The 14566-nt window shown below is 43.0% G+C and overlaps 1 protein-coding gene across 5 annotated transcripts in view; it reads right to left on the reverse strand.

Moving 5' to 3' along the window:
* TSPAN18 (tetraspanin 18) overlaps nucleotides 1-14566 on the reverse strand; it is a 120083-nt gene that overhangs the window by 28413 nt on the left and 77104 nt on the right. The gene's annotated exons all lie outside the window — the stretch shown is intronic.

Genomic DNA, 14566 nt, shown 5'->3' on the forward strand with positions numbered 1-14566 from the left:
CCTTTTTATCTATTTCTGTGCTGTGTAGGGAAGCTTCATCCTGTGCTCTGCAAGTGTGATTGAGAGACAATTTCTTTGGCTGTCCTGTCCTGTGATGCCACTTTCTTGGGATAGATGCTGCCAAGAGAAGATGGTTCTAACTTTAAAGCAGAGATGACACTGTGCTATATAAACCTATCATTAAGAAAATAGCCAGAATGATAGGATTCCTACTCCTACTGTGTGTGCATATAATTACATTCCTACGAGCCCTCAGAGGTCTGCGTGGGAGAGGAGTTTTATTTTTTTATCCATTATAAGTCACAATATTTTAAAGAAATTACAGCACCCCAGAGAAGAAGAGTTTAAATGCTTCAGTAGGTACCAGCAGGTACTGTGTCAGAAGGGATGAAAGACTGCATTTAGTGCCAAGCAGCAGCCATGTTCCACCTGACTCTGTTGCCTTAAAGGGGAGGAAGTCCCTGCCAAACAGATTCTCTTTGGTTAATAGCTACGATTTTGTCATTAGGGAGAATTGCACAAAGGGCAAACCCACCATGCCTAATTGTGACTCCAGCAAGCTGATGCCTTTAATTACAGTCTCTGGGGAAACACAGTGGGAGCAGGAGCAACAGCTGAGGCTAAGCCTCATCCTTGGGCTGGCCAGCTGTGGCTGGCACATTGTCCACAGCCACCACATCAGCTCTCCTTGCTGCGCATTGGCTTCTCTTCACATTCACATTGCAGCCCGTCAAGGACCGGCTTTGATAAAGGAAAAGCAGATAAACATGTGCCGCCTGCTGGTGTCAGGCTGCAAGAAAGGCAGCTGGAGCTCCAGAGCAAAGAGGGATGGGACAGAGAGGGGTTGAAACAGACAACAGGCAGCAAGTGAAACAAGAAATTAATGGAGTGCGCAGGATGAAGACGCAAGGCCTGCCTTTGTGAGAAATCCAGCTTGTTGACTAGAATGAACCCCTTAAAACTGTTGTGTGTCACAAGGGCTTCTAGCTTCTGCCAGTCTCCTGTGTTCAATACATTTGCAGGGTCAAGATACACTTAAACACATGCCAGCCCCATGATCCATGGCTGGATCATGACTTCTGATCCAGAAGTCATGTCTTGCTAGATCTCTGTGTCAGGTCAGTGCTTTCACAGTGAAAGGTGAGGAGAAACATCTCTCTGGAAGCTGGATCAGAATAATTTCATTCCCTTGCAGTGGCTTCAGAAAAGAGGTGAAACACTTTTTGATTTAGAGCTGGACCTTGGCACAAGCTGTCAGGCCCATGTGTTACCCTGTAACTATTGCTCCTACATAGATAACTGTTTGTTCTGGAATCTCATAGCACTTGTGCAGCAGAATCGTTGCTATGACACAACTACATTACTTCATGTAAATCCAATTAGATCCCAAAGTGCACTGTGTAACTGTAATCGGCCCCTGTGGAGCAGCCATGAGGGGACCTGCACAAGGCCGTGCAACTGGATACTAAATTAGAGTCAATCTACCTCCTCTTTAGTTGCATTAAAATGCTAATGTCACTGTAACGTGGGCCCATTTACCAGCCATGACTGCCTTGCCTTGCAACACTGGAGTGAATGAGCCTGTTGCACTGCCTCAGAGCATTTAATTCCTCAGTACAGTTGAGTGAGCAAAGCCCTTAGGGGCATCTTATACCTGCAAACAGCAACCTGATTGGCTTTGATAACACTAAGAGCATATGAGGCTTGTGACAGTGTTTAAAGGAATCGGAGCTGCCTCCAAAACTACCCCAAGTTTCCTACACAAGCAGAGCAACTGGGTCTCATCTCATCCTGATTGCTGTTAACAAAAGCACATTTCTGCCACCAAAAGTCTGTGTGTGTAAGAGCACATCAGTCTCGCACAGGAGGACAAAGAGGGCTGGACTGAACTCCTCTAAATTTTCAAATAAATAACACCAACTTTGCAACATAGCTACTAATACAACTCTTACCCTCTGTTTTATATTTGCAACTTTGCACAATGTGTCCATAGAATACGTGAGATCATATGGAGGTAAAATCTCCCACATGTGCACAGACTTTCAGAATGGAAATTCAGAAGTCCCAGAGCAGAACCAATTCTAAATGCTGTAATGTTTCAAAAAGTGCTAGATTATGTGTTTGAAGTGCCAGCATGGCTTCAGGCCACAGACCACTCCATTTCAGCTGGTGCAAATGTGCACACTGCACCGTTCAAAACATAAACTGCTTGCTCACTTTGGCCCCTTCCCAAGGAAAGTTCCATAGGTAATCACATCTGGCTCTTCCATACAGCTTCTCACACACAGGAACCAGCTGCCTCAGAAAAGAAGATCCTGCATACAGAACCAAAACATCTGATAGCCTGCAATTCTTTTGAGTTCTAGTCCTTTAAAAAAAGCCCTCAGATAGCTCACAGGTGGATTTTCCCTTGTATGAACTGCAGTACGATGGAACCATATGGTACCGATTGCCTGCCTTTCTAAACAGATGACCCAGAGATTATATACACTGATAATATAACAACAGTTTTGTTTATTAGATGAGAAAACCAGGGCTAAAAGGGGAATGGATGTGCTAAACCTCCTGACCCCCAATATAGCTCTCTGCTCATTAGTCCATACTGAGACCAGTCCCAAACCCATGAAAAAGATGATCACTTCTGGCTGACAAGCAGGGCTCTTTGTCAGGCATCTTCTGTCCCAGAAATCTGTTACTTAGCAAACCCAAAGGGAGGCAGCTAACTTTAACCTCCTCTTTCTGAAAGTATTTCCCTTCCGGATGGAATCAATGTCACCCTCCTGAGTGGATCATGGAGTTGCGACACAGGCCAAGTGACATTACCCACTGTCATGTCAGGTACTGTCACGTGTTGGAGCACTCCGTGCACTTGCACAGCATTGCAGACACTGAGGGGATTTAACACAGAGTCCAAATGCCTGCCACGTTTTCCCTGAGCCTGCCACATCTCACCTTTGCAACAACTGGCTCCTCAGTGCTCTTTTCTGTTCTCCTTTTCTATAGCCCTGCTTTGTTTGCAGCAAGTGCCTCAGCAGTTTGTGGCATTCGTGAAGGTTTTGAGAGATGCAGGAATAAATCTCAGGAGCACTGGACAGTTGCTGTGGCAACCTTGTCCTCCTCAGACCATGATTTTCAATATTTTAAGAATTTTCCCAATACTTGTGGGCTTCAGGGAAATAAGGCAGAGGAGAAAAAATATTTTAAAGTAAGGATGGTACCAAAAAGGATTACTATAAGCCATAGGGCTTATTCTGTCCTATCAGAAAGATGATGATGCTGATGTCCTTAGCAGGAAAGAGAAGCCATGACTGTCTGAGCAGAGGCAGAGGTAAGGGGCCATGGGCAAGGGAATTCAAAGTCTCTTGTATCATCTGTTTTAACGCAGAACAGAGTTGCAGATCAATAGGTTACCTTTTTTTTGGTTGTGTTTATTCTCGGTGTTTTCTCATAAGGCAGAGGTGTGGAAAAATTAACCCACTATTTAGGATCATCTGATTGGGGAAGTAATAACTTTAATTCCTTTTTAAAAGGAAATCCCAAACAGAACTTTGAATGCATTAACTATTGTACAAAAAAAAAAACGCAAAAAAAACCCCAAAAAACCAAAACCACAACAACAACAAGACCCAAACAAACCCCCCCACTAAACGAAATTCAGACAGAAGCCCCCCAAACCCCAGAAAGCTAGCAAATTCTCTGTTCAAGGTAACAGCCTACTCAGATATAAAAACAAAACAGTCAGTTTAGTCAGGTTTAGTCAGTCTAGAAAAGCAAAGATTAGGAAAAAAAGCCTGTAAGAAAAGCAGATCTTAAATGAGGGATCTCAATAATAGTAAATAATCCAGAAAATAATATTTCTAGAAATCTAAGAAGTGACATTATTTATCTGCTTCTGGTCATCTGTTAAATGTTTTTAATGAGAAGAATAATAATGCATCCCAAAGTGTTATGGATTCTAAGCACAAGAGGATATTGTAGGAAATACATGCATAGGTGTGATATGTGCAAGAAGACATGAACTCAGCAAAAGACATGAGAAATGGCCTAGGAAGGAGAGGCAGACTGAAGTCTAAGTTACCCTGCTTATAGTCAAACTGATACATATCTCATAAATATTTCATGTGCAAATCTAAACTGAGTTTCACTGTAATCAGCACCTTTAACTTACTCTAGCACATAAAATTGCAGCTAATGTGGTTTGAAAGGTAAATGTGACTGATCTAAACCACACCTGCCCCAATTAAGGTATGAACACCCAACCACTCAACATCTTTTACCACACATATTTTTGATTTCAGATTAACCATCATTTCAGTGAACCATGGCCGCAGCCCATGAAAGGGCTTCAGATGTTCTGCAGGAAAATAAATAAGTTAATAAATCCCATGATCTTGGCATATGAGTTTCTAAATGTTCTCTCCTCCTCCATAAGACATATAATCTAAGTGCTCCAGCAACCATCAGGTTCCAGGCACACAAAAGACCCCAAGCACAATTCATACATAGATGACAGGAGTACAGGGACCAAGTGAGATATGAGCCAAGACTCAAAGGCTGGCTCCCAGCTGCTTTTGCTTTCCCAATGGATAACAGACACTGCATCAATACACACAATGTCATGCTAGTGAGTTTGCTGCTCTCTTAATACCTCATTTTTCTCTCCATCTGAACGTATTTTGAAAGCATGTAGTTCACTGTCCCCTTATCCTTTCTCTTTTGTCCTTACTCATGTCATGGTAAACATGAAAGACAGCATGGCTGCTTATTGTTAATGCATTTGAAAGTGCAGACCTTTAAAAGGGGGTTATTCTGCAACATGCCACGGTTTTCCTTGTTATTTGCACAGGCAGCTAATGATCATCCTAATAGCTTCTCTCTCTGAAGTCGTAATAAGCTTACAAATGAACCCATTCAGCACATATTAAAAAGCAAGGGATGCTCCTTTGATTACAGCCTTTATGGAAATCTCCGAATATTTGTTTTGTTGCTGCACAGCCGCAATTAGGACATGCTGCTGGGAGCCGGCTCAGCTGCCAGAGCAGTGGGGTTTGGAGACACCTCCAGTGCCATAGCAACACAGCCACCTCTCCCAGCATCAGACACAGGGAGCCTGGCAGCCCTTCAGCCCAGGCAAGTGGCTTCTGCTCTCGCAGAAATTAAGAAATAAGAGGTGAATGAAACCCAGTGAAACCACATCCACTGGCAGCCGCGGTTCTGAGGCAGCACCAACAGCCCTGCATGCAGCGCTCACCAAGGGTCCTGCTGCACCCACCAGGGCTCTGCCACGAGCACGGTGTGGGGCACACAGCCCTGAGACATGGCTGCACACCCCACCCTGTGGTCTGGAGCTGTCACACTGCAGGAAAAATGGGCAACAAGGGCAACATAGGTTGGGGACACCTGAGGAGGCAGGAGCTTTACCTTGCTGAAGCGCCAGTATGGGGCAACTCGCTTCCATCGCCCCTATAACACTTCCCCCTCCATGACCTCACCCTTCCACATGTCGGAGGGGAACCAAATAACCTTATGGAAATCTCCTTACCACTTAACTGCTCTGAGGTTGATCTAAATCCCACTTATATTGCTGACAGACTTAAACTTCTCCAAGGGGGGCAGGGGAAAGGGAATTAAAGGATGTAAAAACCTGCAAAGTTGGGGTTCTAGTTTTCATTTAGATTTTATCAAGCATTCCACAACAACTAAAAGTTTGAAGACTGTACCTTTTTTCCCCTAAAGAAAATATTATGAACAATATACCCTCTTTCTCAAAATATCCCTATACCCTCAGCACAGTGCATATGTAAAAGTCTTAAGTGGAGAGATTTGGGGAGTAATTTATTTTTGCAAACAAAATCAGCAGCTTACGTGCTGATGACATGGATCCAGAGGCTTTCAGACAACCTCAGTGGGGTGACTTTCACTCACAAAAAGCATAACGTCTCCTCTCACAAAGCTGGGACTCTAAACAAACTGCTTCTACTTTGCCTGAAAGCCAAGACCTTTGTATGGAACAGATATTTTCTAAATCTCCAGGAGACTGACTGAGGTTAAAGCAGGTCAAACTATGTAATACAGATATCTTTGTGTTGATACTACCCACGGTGCCTATTAGGAAGGCCACAATTGTAAGAAACCTTTTCTCGTCAAGGATATTTAATACAGTGCCAGAGAGTCTCCCCAGGCACTCTTTGTTTTAAGGTTTGTGAGCTTTGGGGGGAAAGGATTGAGTCTCTGATTGTGAAGTAGGTTTTTAGCTCTATTGTAACCTAAATAACACATGAGAGCAGCACTGGAAACTTCACTGCCAGCATGGCTTGCAAGAGCCCTGGGTATAGCCTGGGGCAAAACTTGGAACATAAAAACTAAACCTAAACTAAAACTAAACCTACACATAAAAACTGGCATGCACTCACAGGGCATCCTAAGGACTCTCTCAAAACTGAAGCAGCAAATATAACTATGGAAATACTCTGGTTGCTTTACTCAGCCTTCACTTCTATTTTACCCACTGGAAGTCAGGACTTAGAAACTAAAGACATGAAACCTTTTCTAATTCAAATCAGAAGGGCTGGAACAATTACAAATGGGTCAGTGAATGATGAAGGCACAAGCTGATCCCATGGCCTTAAATCAGTACAAAAACAATTTGTAGATGGACTGATGAGTATCTTCCTCTTCCCACCCAAAACAAGCACAAACACACTCTGACCCAGCTGGGCAATTCTGGTTTTGAAAGTCTAGGCAACCTTCTTAGGGAGAGCAAAACCAGATCTTTTATGAGGAACAGGACTCCACAGGCTAACTTCCACATCAGTCAGGACTGGGCTGAATTCTGGAGGCAAAATCACACCAGTTTTCAGTGGCTGGAGCTCACTATACCCACATTTTGCTATGGCTCCTTTCTATGTCTCTTTTCTTGATCAGCATGCAATTTGAAATAAATGCTGCATTTCAGCTAAAACCCCCATATTTAAAAGCACCAAAATGAGGTTTGCAGAGCAAAGAGCCAAAGCAGCCTAGATTAAGGCTGAGAAAACATAGGAAACAACAGGATGTTTTAGCTATTCTGAGCACAGAGAGACAAGCCTTTGGGGACAATCTCCTAGGCAGACTGCAGAGTTGCTCTGCATTAAAGACAAGAAAAGTTGTCTCAAGAAACACAGCATTTAACAGCTTCTTCTTCCATCCCTGCAGTCAGCGCAGGGAGAAGAATCTTTCTGAAAACATTGTGGAGTCGTGCCATGAAAATACATTTGACAATAAATTTTATGACAAATTTCATTACAAGATTTGTGGTTGCCATTCCTCATGTCTGATGCACAAACCACCTTGCATCAGAACATTAATACCATTTAAGCCTTAAATTGCTTTCCACATTAGTCTGAAAGCCCTTTATGAAGCTGTGTCCTTTATAAAGCTGATGTGGCTTTGCTTCAGGATACCCAGCAAGTGTCCTGGGCAGCTTCTGTGGTCTCCTGTCTAGTGCTCAAACCACTTTTATATTTCAGTTCTGCTACCATCTCTCACAGAATCTCACAGACATTACCAAGTCATTTCAAGCTGGTGTTCCTCATCCTCCCCCACCCCCTGTATTTAGGATAATTAACAGCAACACTTATCTGTCACCCATGGGGTTTCAGAGATTTAGTTCAGTATCCTATGAGAGTGCCAGGCTGCCTCTACTGAAAACAGGAAAAAATGTACCCAGAAGACAGTATTCAAAATATTGTCATTTTTAGATGAAAACAAGTATTTTGAGTGACTGCTAGTATCTTTTAAAACTGTTCAAGTACAAAAACCCCAGGTGGGGTCCTTCATATGGACCACAAAATGTCAGATGGTTTGTACTCCACATTCCTCTCAACAATGTGCTCAAAACTGTAGAAATATACATTTAGAGCTGGTATCTCCAAAAATGCTCTCCTGCAGCCCTCAAACAGCCAACCCCTTAAAGTTTCCTCTACAGGTCACACCAGGAAATTTCTCATTGGGAGAACCCCAAGTGAATGATCTTCTGAAGATACAGCAAGCTTTGTAATCTTAAAAGTGGACACTGTCCACAACACAGCTGAGGTCCCACGCCAACCAGCAGCACCAGGGCCCCCAGAGAGTGAGAGGTTGGATCATAAGGGTTGTGAATTGGAGGGGAAGAGCATCCTGGTTACAATCTGCAGGGTCACTGCCAACTCAATGCACTTTGAAATGCCATGTTCAGCACCACAGGCACACATCACCCTCCCTGCTGTTCCCCATGGACAACGGTGTGAACCAGCTCTTCCAGGGGGCCAGCAGAGATGGGAGAGTCTTCAGGGCATTTGGGATCAAGGATCAGTCCTGGAAGCCCCAGTTACTAATAAGGCATGGGGACTGGATGTGGGGACATTTTTGGAAAATGTAGTCCCTTCAGAAGTACCTCAGGAACTAAATTTTTCCAGTCAGCACAGTGTCAATCAGGAATTTGAAGCAGGAACTTCCAATAGTCTCATAGCAAAAAAGCTGCAGTGCAAAACTTCCCCCAGTAAGGGGTCAGCTACTTGCATGGCTTGAAAAAACAGATTTGTTCTTACATCTTTTGGATGAAGCATATTAATCTGAACACAGGATGCATGAATGTAAATTGGCCTTCCAGTATTTCTGTTTATTTGCACCAGCCTCCTCCAGCTCTGAGCCCATTCTTAACCTCTGTCCTTTCAAGCTGTGCACCCAGGTGCTCTAGAGGTGAGTGCAGTGTGACTCTGATGAGATGGAAGATGAAGTACCAGAGATGCACAGAGAAATATGAGAGGCAGGGGATGTGCTTAGGGATCTCTCATTTTGATAGACTGAGCTCCTTTTCTGAGCCTGCACACTCCCTATGGGCCAGGGGAAAGCAGGTGATGATGCTGGCCCGCTATGGAAAACCCTGCAGAATAGCTTTGACTCGGTTTGTCCTTCACCAGTTTTGCTGTTTAAATGCTGCAACTCATTGAAGCTGAGCACTCCCCATCAGCACAGCCAAGTTTTCCCCTTTCAGCCCTTTGAACCCCAAAGAGTGAGCACGCAGAGATGTGCAGCCTTTCCCCAAAGTTTTGTAGCTGCTGAAACAAGCATGGGCTCACCTTGCCCTGACTGACTGGACTGTCCCCCTTCCTCTTCTCCAAGCAGAGGCTTGTCTGTATTTCTCTTCCTCATCCATTCCACTGCTTCAAATTATGAGCGGCTCTATTTTACCTTTTACTTCCTAAGTTTCCCTCTCTTCTGCAATGCATGGTGTTGACACTGTTAGCCATGTATCATTACCATATCTCATACCATATTAATCTTTTTTGTCATCTGATTTTTGCATAGGAGTTGTCATTTAGAAAATCTGATTTTGCTCAGAAGTATCCAGACAAATCTGTGAGTCAAAAAGAATGAGAGAACAAAAGCGAGTGCCAAGTAAGCTTCCATTTAAGCACTTTATGTATCCTGTATGAAATACCAGCTCCTAAAATTCATTTTGTTGGTGAGATGACATCTCATATAATATGCTATCTTTCCATTATGCCAGGGTCACACTGCTCAGGTGTCTCAGCTAATACTTATCTGCAGCTTTCCCTGCTATCCTGGGAAGATTACAAATAAATTAGGTGACTCCAAAGCATTTTGGAGTAAAAGCCAGGATATCTTTCTGATAAGTACCAACCCAGGGAATTCATTTCTGTAAATCAATTAAATACTGCTAAATCTATACCAAACACCCAGAATAATGATTTTGTCACTACTTAAACTTTGCTTTTGGCTCAGTGAATCTGAAATTAGTCCTTTCAGCTGGACCATTATTTGGTCCAAAGATTTTTTTAAATTCATTCTAGGATAGGATATTCCTGTAATGTCAGATCTCATTCAGCCATTTAATAAAAAAAAATATTACACTGATGGGTATGGTATAAGCTACTAACCTACAAAATAAACTGATTTTAATTAAGGCACAGATGTGCAAGGTTTTGGCTGGAGACTTTAACTATCTGCTTCAAGAAGTATGATACATTTATATGAGTCATAGGCAAGATAGGAAGGAATTTACTTTACACATTCATTTTCTTAAGGATTGAAAATGCAGGATTTAGTTCATGAAGGCAGCTTTAAGTTACCACCTGTGGTTACTACCCCAGCTTTGCTTGGAGACCTGCATTTTCCAGCCTAGCTGTAGTGACGCATATAAACAAGGGAATTCGCCTGGGGCAAAGGGTGCTTAACCTCGATGGGTTTGACAATATCTCCAGTCAGACTGTGTTTCATTTTCCCAACCACACAAGCAGACTACGGCCTCATCAGGGAAGCAGCTTCTGCTCCAAGCAAGGACACATTTTTCTAGCTGAAATAAAATGATATGTCATGACTCTGTTCCCTTTACAGCAGCAGTTTCTTTCCTACTGTACCTAAAGGCTTAGTGAGAAATTTAATAGAGACTTTATAATGTGAGTGCTTTTATCCTTTTTAAAGATGATGTATCTATCCTTTTTGTTAAAAGATCTAAATGGAGGTACACCAGAAAAAAATTATTCTTTCCCAAAAACCGGACTAAGCCATATTGTAGTAGGGATATTTCCACTTTAACTGTGCAGCTAAGAGTTTAATTAGCAACCCTGCATAACACAGCATATGGTTTCTTAGCATCTGACCACTTCATACAATGTACAAGAGCTCCTAAATCAATAAGCTTACTCCAAACTCTGAAGAAAAATACCATCAGCTTTTACCAAAGCCTTTTTGATGCCCTGTTTTAAATAGAGGCACTTTAGGCTTTACATGGCCACTAAAAAAAGTCCATGTAGGTCTGACCTGTGAACACATTTCTTTACATATTAAAGAAAGTGGCATTAACTACAAAGCTGAACAGATTCTGTGACCACCACAAAGTGAAACAGGCTCTTGTAACTACACAATTGGAAAAATAGATAGAAACATTAAGAAAATACACCAAAAATAGCTAAAATCAAAATCTACTAACCTTTCCCCAGCTCATCCTCCAGATGAACATGAGTGGAGACCAACTTCCCACTCAGCCCCAGAAGTCAGGTGCTTTGTCTGAGCCCCAGGTGTGAGTGGTGGGATCCTCAGCCAGCACTCACAATGGGCACTTTCTGCAAAAGGGCAAATGTGGCACCTGGGCCAAGCACAGATGTGCTTATCCTTGGAACTGCTTCAGATATATTTCATGTATCAAAAGTGAGAAAGCCACCAAGCTGGAAAGCTGGGGTAACCCTGCTTTATGGCTTTTCTCTTAAGAACACACTGCACCCATTAATACCTGTGACATGTTTCCTTAGAACATTAAGCTCTACTGAAACCCAAGTGACCTTGTAAAGAGTGAACAAAAGAACTTCCAAAGCATGTTCAGGATGCCTTACACTGGCATCTATCCAATGTACCTTTTTCAGGGCACCATCCTGCAGGAAGGCAGCCACTGGCATTCTTACTGGTTAACTGAGAAATGTAGTATCTGTAGTTCAGAAGGAGAGAGATATGTACATACTTTTGTGTTTATTTTTAGTATTATGCAATACACCAGGGAAGGATGGGATATTTTTTGTCAAGGACACACCACGACTTATCCTTTCTCTTCTCAAAGCTCTAATGTTATTTTCCAAATCAGTTGATAGCATATTCAGTCAACCTAGTGATAGGAACTTCTTCCTAGATGGCTCCAGCCAGCAAGCACCTGGGAGCTACAGGTTGTAGGTAATAGGATTGCAACTATGCAGCATTCAAGTGGCACTGCACTGGCAACCCTAGAACTATATAATAGATTGTCTGGAAAAAAATGCACTTTTTGCCTAGTACACTACCTGAGATCACCACATTTGTCCATGGCAAAGGAAATGGACTGCAGAGGAGCAGACCCTACCCTAATGAATGTGACACCACCCAAGGCAGGCTCAGGGCTCTCAGGGAGAGTTACCGAGTCAGGTTTCCAAGTCAGTTCTGAAAAGACAGTTTCCATGAGGATACTGACCTGCTGGGCAGAGATTAGCAGCAGGGAAGTGCCGTCATTCACAACAGCAGGGTAATGAGACAACCTCTACATTTTGCAGCCTCAATTCTTCAGCAACGCTGGTTTTCAAAATACCAAAGGTACTAGGTGCAAGGAGAAGGTGTTTACAGCTTCAAACAATAGCACAGTGATAGGAGCTTTACAGGCCTTGGATATTGCATGGCCTACTCAAGCACTCAGGCCCTGAGCTCTTTGTCACAAGGTCTCTGTTCAGAACAAAGCCAAGTCCTTTCAGCTCCACTTAAGTGCCTCTACTAGCATTCATTAAAAGGAGTGTAAAAGGGGCAACAAATGGTTTGCTAATAAAGACTGATTCTGAGGTGCACTATGAATACAGGAGAGGTAGCATAATTACATTAGTAAAGGTAACTGGGGTCACTGCCACATTGTTGTTCACTCTTTAATTTAAGCAAAAATAGTGTAAGGTGGCCGTAATTGGAGAGAGAGAGAAAAAAAAAGACAGGAGAAACTGTTCTGAGTCTGACTGCATGATTATAGGATGTTGGTAATGTCTAAGAGGGAGCTACTGAATATTTAACCTTAGAAATGGAAGCCTGGTTGTCTCGTGTCCTGTTAACATCCACACATATCTTCCATTAGCTCTAATTAGGGCTAACAGGGTGTTCAATAAGTATCTCCATAATTAATGCTAATAGTAGTTACAGGCAAACGTTGATAGAAGATGAAATGCCAAGGTTCTTCTCCAGGGTTAAATGCTCAGCAGCCTGTCTGTCTCTCATTTCCATTTCCTCCTGTAACAGCTCTTTAATCAATCCACGGATCCCAGACAGCTTTACACACCCAGTCTTGCAGCAAGAGACACGTGCAGCCATAAGTAACAGCACATGCTGTTATTTATACAAAATATAAACACAGACAAACAATACCTGACACGTATTAGGGTGGTTCATGTCCCTATGCTCACCACCCTACAGATAGTCCAGCAACATACTAACAGCACAGACTGACACATCCCTTTTTCCTTCAAGATGCCCAGGCTTCACAGGAAAGTAATATTATTTCTGTCATATATTAAGAAAAGTAATTTCTAATTAACAAACCAAAGAGCAAGCAGATCATAGAAGCACCTCAATTACCCTTATTAATGTCATTATGCCACCTTTAGTTGATGGACTATACTATATTCCCAAATCAGACGTTATTAACAAACCATTACATTTATGAATGAGAACAGAACAATTATCAGCCCTAATCAGAACAGCTATAATCATGCACCTTCTATTGTGCTTCTGGGTCAAGCCCTGAGCAGTAGTTCATAGAAAAAGTGTTGGCAGACTGCTTCCAGCCAGGGGCCATTTGCTAGCACAAAGTCTTGCTCTCTGCTCTCCTATCCCATCATAAGTGGAGAATATTCATCAAACATGTGCAATTCTGTGGCTGAGTAGATTTATAAACTACCTTTAGTTGAGAATGTATTTATAAAGCCTCAGGGAAGCAGGGCAGTGCTCCCTCAGGAGCTGCAGATACTATTTGTATCCTTAGGATATTGAAGTCATTGCCAGAGATGTCTCAAGGAGGCAAAAAGCATCAGAGGAGGAGTGATGGGACAGCCTGTGCAGGCCGGAAGGGAAGAAGGACCAGGACTACGTCCCACTGGAGCTGGCTGCTGGAGCCAGATGAGGGGCTGTGCTTGTGGAAAATGTGACTCAGGCATCTGAACCCTCCCTGTGCCCCAGTGCTGGCTGTCACTGACTCCCTGCACTTTGGGGCAGCTCCAGAAAAAAAACACATGCAGACATGAGTCCCACGGAAAGGAATAGGTGCTCTCTATAGGGTGAGGAAAAAAATCAATTTGTATATTTATCAACTCACCTATACTGGCCCCATGTTGCATTAAAGAGGAGAAGGCTCCCACGACTCATCTTAAATCAGAACTGGAAATGTTTTGACTTTGCTATGTGAAAACAAACTTTTTTTGCCTGCTTTGTTTTCTGTCCTGGGGAATTAGTGACTCAAGCAGGATGCTGAGGACTCAGGGGGATTTATTTTTCATCATGTTTAGGGAGGGTTTTCTTCTACTAGGCATGCAGGCTTATTTAAAGTATTAGACTTTAAATAAATAATTTTTCCCCTCCATTTTTCTTCATAGGTTTGTGGGGGGAGCACGGGGAAGTTACTGTTCAGGAAAGCAGGGGATATGAAGCACAGAAGGCACTATCTGAGGCGTGCTGGCTCTCTGCAATGGCATCAGAGCCAGCCACCTTTCTGATGCATCCCCCTTTGCCACAACTTTCTCAGCACTTCTAACAAGGGGAGGATCTCCCACAATCCCCAGGACAGGTCCTACTCTGGCACCCTCACATTGCTCTTTTTGTGGCACTCAGTCCCTGTACCACATCCCTCCTCTTCTGGTTCCACATTTCACCCACTTTCCGCTGACAACACATCCATGACTTGCATTGAAGCCCCCACTTCACTGCTGGATCCTCAGACTAAGAAACTTTGTGAAAGAGGAAAGTGTCAGTAGGGTAAAAACCTTCCCATTTTCTTGGCCAGGTCTGATTTACCAGAGATACTTTGCTGTATCCA

This window comes from Geospiza fortis, unplaced genomic scaffold, assembly GCF_000277835.1.
Source record: "Geospiza fortis unplaced genomic scaffold, GeoFor_1.0 scaffold66, whole genome shotgun sequence".
In the NCBI taxonomy this organism is placed as follows: Eukaryota; Metazoa; Chordata; class Aves; order Passeriformes; family Thraupidae; genus Geospiza; species Geospiza fortis.